The sequence below is a fragment of the Rana temporaria genome, chromosome 6, assembly GCF_905171775.1.
Source record: "Rana temporaria chromosome 6, aRanTem1.1, whole genome shotgun sequence".
In the NCBI taxonomy this organism is placed as follows: domain Eukaryota; kingdom Metazoa; phylum Chordata; class Amphibia; order Anura; family Ranidae; genus Rana; species Rana temporaria.
In genome coordinates this window covers 33,608,705-33,617,253 of record NC_053494.1, presented here as the reverse complement: position 1 = coordinate 33,617,253, position 8,549 = coordinate 33,608,705, and positions in this window count along the sequence as shown.

The window sequence follows — 8,549 nt, the reverse complement described above, 5'->3', positions numbered from 1 at the left end:
AGTATACATGCCCGCCCGGAGATTTCTGTATGATGGCTGTACACACCATCATACAGAAATCCGCGCGTACACGATACGCAGTGACGCGGCGACGTGCGCGGCCCTGAAAGTTCAATGCTTCCACGCATGCGTCAAAGTCATTCGACGCATGCGAGGGATGGTGGCCGCTCGGACATGTACGGTAAGTCTGTACAGACGACCGAACATGTCCGGCGGGCAGGATTCCAGCGGGCTGTTTCTAAGCAAGTGTAGAAACATTTGCCCGCTCGAAAACGGTCTGGCGGGCAAATGTACGCTGGAATCCTGTCCGAATCCTGTCCGCAGACCAGTTTCAGCAGACATGTTCGGTCGTGTGTACGGGGCCATTGACTTTAGAGAAGTGGAAGGAAACTTATGAACTAAAAGGGGCCTCATATGCAACTCTGGACACCACTAAAAGGTCGCACATAATGTTCAATTTATGTAATGCAAGAGAGGGGTGTCAGAAACTGCTGACCGAATAAAGGAAATGAGGGTCAGAGTGTGGACATGCTACGTTTTTGGCTGGGGATATGCTGCAGAAGACGATATGAAACTAGGAACATGCTACAGGAGGCGAGTACAGATCAATGATCTTGCCTTAATCAGTGTTTCTACTACAAATTGATGAGGTCCGAGGGCCGCACATCATGAACCAAAGTGCCACATGCCTTTGCCTGCAGGTTGGGCACCAGGGCTTTAGATCGTACTGGCCAGATGTCCATTGATATTAAGGCTGGCTTGTTGTCTCAACGGTGTGGTAATGCACGCACTATAACATGTTACATCTTGTCTTAAAGTGGAATTAAAAGAGAAGTATGTTTTTATTTTTTTGCAGTTTTATATTTACCTAGGTGGATGCAGCATTGGTCCAATGCTGTACCTGTCCCCCAGCACCTCTACCCTGAGAACCAAGCGATTGAACACCGCCGATCGCTCGGTTCTGACAGCTTCTTGAGTAGAGAGCTGCTGCCTGACAGCTCTGTTCTGCCCCCTCCTCACTCACTGGAGCGCTGAGCTGTGGAGGGGGCAGGGAGTGGCCGGCTCAGGCTCTCAGTGGCTTGCTGAGAGGCAGGGCTGGGTGTCAGTCCAGGCCTCTGGCGGATCCCGACTTCCATTTTCGGGATGATGCGGTGCCTGGACCGACTTCTGTGACGTCAGCAGAGAAAGAACTTCAGCCCGCTCTCTGCTGAAAAGGGGTCACAGGAGTGCAAAACTAACTGCAGTTCTGTGATCCATAGGAGAAGTCTGGCCAAACAAGTTTTGGCTGTACTTTTAAAGTCTAACGCTAATTATTCTTAAAAATGTTCCCACCCTCTCCTCTTACTTATCCTGTCTACACTGTGTATAAAAGTATACTTACCTTTTTTTTTTTCAGCCTGGTCACGTGATCCTGCAGCTCCAGCTTCTCTGTGTCAGTGAGTGGTTGCTGCAGGGGAGAAGAGGGAGTGCTGACAATGGCTAAGCCATTGGAACCTATGGGTGATGTCATGGCTCCCAGAATTTCCAGCCCCTGTAGAGTGCTTCCTGAGCCAGAGCTGCAGGGTCATGTGACTGGCCCGGATCAGACCAGACTGAAAAAAGGTAAATATACACTATTTACACTGGATAGGCAGGAGGAGGGAGGGAACATTTTTAAGAATAGTTGGTGTTAGGCTTTAGTAACTTTTTGAAGTGTATACGCAAGTGCCTACAGCCATTTTTTTCTACACCGCCTGTGTGCGTGGAAGTCCATGCAAAAACTAAAATCCCTGCATCTATAGTCACCACGGATCTAACACTAACCTCACTTTCCCTGTACAGAATAAATGAGTATACATACCTTTTTGGAAGCCGATCTGACCTGCTCTGACCCGATCTCCAGTGGCGGAAACTCTGCAGAGGACACGGACGACAACGGCTGTGAAATGAATGGGAAGTGATGTCACCCATAGAGTTACTATGGGGCTTCCGTTGTTGTCTGTCTCCTCTGCACCCGCCTACACAGTGAAGCCGTGGCTGACAGCTCAGTGTGGGATCCGATCGGAGCGGTGTCGGATAGGCTTCCAAAAAGGTATGTACAGTAAAACCTTGGTTTGAGAGCGTTTTGCAAGACAAGCAACATTTTTAAATACACTTTGGGGGTTATTTACTAAAGGCAAATTCACTTTGCACTACAAGTGCAAAGTGCACTTGAAAGTGATATACAAGTAGCGTCATGTTACAACTGAGTATAAAAGAGAAGAGAGGCGCCTTTAAGTGTAACAACATTTAGCAAGTCACATGGTTGATGATTAAAACGGGCACATCTAGGTAAGGAGGCATCCGGGGTAAAGCTGTCCTCATAGACCACCCTCCACACCACCATTGATGTCATTCCTTCCACGCTGCGCTCCATGAGCGCTTCAAGCCTCACTTTCAGATCGCTCTACTGCAGGGTAGTCTTCCCAGTCATGATTGCAGACTGACAACGGTGAGGAGGACCATCTATGTGGACAGCTTTACCCGAGATGCCTGTATACTTAGATGTGCCTCTTTTACAACCACATGAGTTGCTAAATGTTGTACTTTCATTAAATGTAATTGCTACACTTAGAGGCACCTCTCTTCTCTTTTATACTCTGTAGCTCCTGCTGGATTTTGCTTCTAATCCCCTTGTGGAGGCTTCCATTTGTAAATGGACATTTTATGGTTACACAACCTGGTCACGTTGCTATAATCTTTTTATATGGAATATAAACTGAAGGACTTATGAATAAATGGTTGTGGAACGAATCATCTGAGTTTCCATTATTTCTTATGGGGAAATTTGCTTTGATATACAAGTGCTTTGAATTACAAGCCTGTTTCTGGAACGAATTATGCTCGCAGTCCAAGGTTTTACTGCATACTATTTTTTTCTTTACAGGGAAAGTGAGGTTAGTGTTAGATCCGTATTGGCTATAGATGCAGGGATTTTAGTTTTTGCATGGACTTCCACTTTAAGTCTCCATTCACACTTTTGCGCTGTGAGAACACGTGTTTCTACAAACTCGCAAAAAAACAAGCTAAAATGCGCATCGTGCATGCGGTGGAAAAAACACACATTGCAAAAACATGGTCAAAAAAAGGTGCAGGAGCTACTTTGCACGTTTGTCACATGTAAAATGGGCTGCGCCATGTTGTACAGGAAAGCACAAAAATATATGTGCAGGTGTGAATGCAGCATATTACATTAAAAAGTCACATGCAATGCAACACCTTCTCTGGTTTCAAATGCTGATTTTCAATAATGTGTGTGGCAGAAGTTTTTTTAGCTTGCTATAGGGGCACTATACTTTGCGGCTTGCTATAGGGGCACTATACTTTGCGGCTTGCTATAGGGGCACTATACTTTGCGGCTTGCTATAGTGGCACTATACATTGCGGCTTGCTATAGTGGCACTATACATTGCGGCTTGCTATAGGGGCACTATACTTTGCGGCTTGCTATAGTGGCACTATACTTTGCGGCTGGCTATAGTGGCACTATACTTTGCGGCTTGCTATAGGGGCACTATACTTTGCGGCTTGCTATAGTGGCACTATACATTGCGGCTTGCTATAGGGGCACTATACTTTGCGGCTTGCTATAGGGGCACTATACTTTGCGGCTTGCTATAGGGGCACTATACTTTGCGGCTTGCTATAGTGGCACTATACTTTGCGGCTTGCTATAGTGGCACTATACATTGCGGCTTGCTATAGGGGCACTATACTTTGCGGCTTGCTATAGGGGCACTATACTTTGCGGCTTGCTATAGTGGCACTATACTTTGCGGCTTGCTATAGTGGCACTATACTTTGCGGCTTGCTAAAGGGGCACTATACTTTGCGGCTTGCTATAGGGGCACTATACTTTGCGGCTTGCTATAGGGGCACTATACTTTGCGGCTTGCTAAAGGGGCACTATACTTTGCGGCTTGCTAAAGGGGCACTATACTTTGCGGCTTGCTATAGGGGCACTATACTTTGCGGCTTGCTATAGGGGCACTATACTTTGCGGCTTGCTATAGGGGCACTATACTTTGCGGCTTGCTATAGGGGTACTCTGAAGGCAGGATGAGCAAAACGTTTTTCCCAGTGCTAAACCTTATATCCAATTTCTGAATTGCATTTGTAAATTTCAAAAGCCAATATAAAGGGAATAGTAGTGGTAAAAAAAAAGCACTTGTGGGTTTAAAAATCTTTTTGGTATAATTTACCTTTAAGGGGCGTGGCAGGGGCTGTATCCTATGCCTACATACTTTTGCTAATAGGTGTCCCTCGTTCCCATCTCAAAAAGTTGGGAGGTATGCTCTACCCACATGCTGAGTAAAGGTCACCCGCTCATTTTGGAAATAAAGACAAGACAAGAATGAGAGAAGTGGGCATTAATTAGTGTCCACAGCATGGGATTGTGGCAGTCAAAAAAATAAATATTTTTTTTAGGGCTGTTACTGATTAAAATTTTCGTGCTCGATTAATCAATTTTTTTTTTTATTGATTTATCGACTAATTTCGATTAATTATAACGCAGATACATTTTTCGGATCACCACCATATATAGTCCCCACTGTCATATCCACAGACATCTCCCCCACTGTAATATCCACAATCACCCCCACTGTAATATCCACAGACATCTCCCCCACTGTCATATCCACAGACATCTCCCCCACTGTAATATCCACAATCACCCCCACTGTAATATCCACAGACATCTCCCCCACTGTAATATCCACAGACATCTCCCCCGCTGTAATATCCACAATCACCCCCACTGTAATATCCACAAACATCTCCCCACTGTAATATCCACAGACATCACCCACTGTAATATCCACAGACATCTCCCCCACTGTAATATCCACAGACCTCTCCCCCACTGTAATATTCACAGACATCTCCCCCACTGTAATATCCACAGACATCTCCCCCACTGTCATATCCACAGACATCTCCCCACTGTAATATCCACAGACATATCCCCCACTGTAATATCCACAGACACCTCCCCACTGTAATATCCACAGACATCTCCCCCACTGTAATATCCACAGACATCTCCCACACTGTAATATCCACAGACATCTCCCCCACTGTAATATCCACAGACACCTCCCCACTGTAATATCCACAGACATCCCCCCCACTGTAATATCCACAGACATCCCCCCCCACTGTAATATCCACAGACATCTCCCCACTGTAATATCCACAGACATCTCCCCCCACTGTAATATCCACAGACATCTCCCCACTGTAATATCCACAGACATCTCCTCCCACTGTAATATCCACAGACATCTCCCCACTGTAATATCCACAGACATCTCCCCCCACTGTAATATCCACAATCACCCCCACTGTAATATCCACAGACATCTCCCCCACTGTAATATGCACAGACATCTCCCCCCACTGTAATATCCACAGACATCTCCCCCCACTGTAATATCCACAATCACCCGCACTGTAATATCCACAGACATCTCCCCCACTGTAATATCCACAGACATCTCCCCCACTGTATTATGCACAGACATCTCCCCCACTGTAATATCCACAATCTCTCCCACTGTGATATCCACAGACATCTCCCCACTGTAATATCCACAGACATCTCCCCACTGTGATATCCACAGACATCTCCCCACTTTAATATCCACAGACATCTCCCCACTGTAATCCACAGACATCTCCCCCACTGTAATATCCACAGACATCTCCCCACTGTAATATCCACAGACATCTCCCCCACTGTAATATCCACAGACATCTCCCCACTGTAATCCACAGACATTTCCCCCACTGTAATATCCACAGACATCTCCCCCACTGTAATATCCACAGATATGTAATATGGTCCACATCTCCTCCACCGTATAGGAAAATTAGTGCTTGCTAAGTCTTACCAGAGAAGCCGGCCAAACACGAGCAGTTGAGGCCGGGTGATGACGTCAGTGCGCCGCTCTAGGCTGCTGCCGCCGGGTGGACCAAGATGGCTGCCGCTCCGGGAGCTAGGCCGAAGCCGCGGCCTTTCCTATGGCCGAGGCAGCAGAGGAGCTCCGCGGATCACGTGGTGTGCCGATCCACATATGGTGACCCGTTTGGATCACGGATCATTTACGATCCATTGCACCACTAGTACCGGTCAAAAGAATTTTGATCGATCAAAAAAATTAACGATTAATCGAGGAATTAATCTTTAATTTACACAGCCCTAAAAAAAAAATGTTTTTGTTACTGTCTTTTTAAACATGGATATGACAGGCATGTGGATCCCATGCGGGAAAAACTTGATTCCAGGCAGGAAAAACATGTATTTTCTGGAACGATACACGTGTCTGGGGGGCTATATAAGACCCCCCCATCTAGGGTGTCCACATTTCCAAACTACCATTCAGGGACATCCCCCCTTCCCAAAAATCAGCTTGTGGTGTAACGAATCACAGCACAGTGATTGGACACAAGAGGCAGGATTTCTCCAATCACAAGCAGGGGGCGGGATTGTGCTCCTCCAGGCATTACCGGCCAGGACAAGTACTGTCAGTGAGTAAAGAAGTGATGTGGCGGCCTCTTTTTTAAGGGCATCAGATTGGCCTGGGAGGTGGCTGTGTCAGTTTCATTCCGGGACACTGTATTGTGCTGGCATAAAGGTACCCGGGACAGACCTGCAAAATGTGGCACTGTCCCGGGCAATCCGGGACACGTGGTCACCCTACCCGCATCAGTCACAGTTGACCCAGAGCGGCTTGGCAAGCTCCCCCCCCCACCCATTTGCAACACCTGTTATGTGGTTTTGTCACCCTTGGATCAAGGGGGGACTTTTACTGAATGTTTTTTATTTATGGTACTCGCTCGAGTTCTATGACTGAGTGAGATATTGATAGATATTTTAAAGTTTTTAAAGTTTTTTATTTATTGATGAATTAAAGATTAATAACATTTTATGTTTATATTATATACCAATAAAGGTGCAGCGGCCATTTTTATTGCCATTAAAATAAAAAAAAACTGTGTATGTTTGAATTATTTATTACAGATTAAAGGGTTTGTAAAGGTACAATTTTTTTTTCCTAAATAGCTTCCTTTACCTTAGTGCAGTCCTCCCTCACTTACCTCATCCTTCCATTTTGCTTTTAAATGTCCTTATTTCTTCTGAGAAATCCTCACTTCCTGTTCTTCTGTCTGTAACTCCACACAGTAATGCAAGGCTTTCTCCCTGGTGTGGAGTGTCGTGCTCGCCCCCTCCCTTGGACTACAGGAGAGTCAGGACGCTCTCTACATTGCAGATAGAGAAAGGAGCTATGTGTTAGTGGTTGTTCAGACTCTCCCGTAGTCTAAGGGAGGGGGCGAGCACAACACTCCACACCAGGGAGAAAGCCTTGCATTACTGTGTGGAGTTACAGACAGAAGAACAGGAAGTGAGGATTTCTCAGAAGAAATAAGGACAGGAAGCTATTTAGGGAGAAAAAATGAACTTTACAACCCCTTTAACCACTTCCTGCCCGGTCAATAGTCAATTGACGTCCGGGAAGTGGTTGTGAAATCCTGACTGGATGTCTATTGACGTCCTGCAGGATTAAATGCTGGCACGGTGATGCGGGGTGTCAGTCTGACACCCTGCATCTCCGATCTCGGTAAAGAGCCTCCGGCGGAGGCTCTTTACCACGTGATCAGCCGTGTCCAACCACGGCTGATCACGATGTAAACAGGAAGAGCCGTTGATCGGCTCTTCCTCACTCGCGTCTGCCAGACGCGAGTAGAGGAGAGCCGATCGGCGGCTCTGCTGACAGGGGGGGTTCGCGCTGATTGTTTATCAGCGCAACCCCCCCTCGGATGCCAACACTGGACCACCAGGGAGTTCCCCCCGGTGCTCAATAGAGCAAAAATAGGCACACAAAAAAACAATACATTTTTTTTAGCACAATCGATGCCAATCAGTGCCCACAAATGGGCACTGACTGAAATGATGCCCAGCAATGCCATCAGTGCAACCCCCCAGTGTCCAACAGTGCCACCCAGTGTCCATGAGTGCCAGCTCTTAGTGCCCATCTATGCCCAGTGCCCACCTATCAGTGCCCATCTGTGCCCCCCGTAAGTACTCATCAGTGCCACCCATGAGTGCCGCCAAAGAGTGCCCAGTGCCGCCTATGAGTGCCCATCAGTGCCGCCTATCAGTGCTGTCTATCGGTGCCCATCAGTGCCGCCATATCAGTGCCCATAGTTGAAGAAGAAAAATTTACAGAAAAAAATTTAATCGTAATCTTTTTCCAAAAATTCGGTCTTTTTTTAGCTGTTGCGCAAAAAATAAAAATCGCAGAGGTGATCAAATACCACCAAAAGAAAGCTCTATTTGTGGGAACAAAATTATAAAAATTTCATGTGGCTACAGAGAAGCATGACCGAGCAATTGTCATTGAAATTGCGACAGCGCTGAAAGCTGAAACTTGGCTTGGGCAGGAAGGTGCGTAATTTATTTTTGTACAGCCTACATTCCCATGCCCATAAGAGTCGTTTTTACAACCTCCATGCTAATTTCAGGCCAG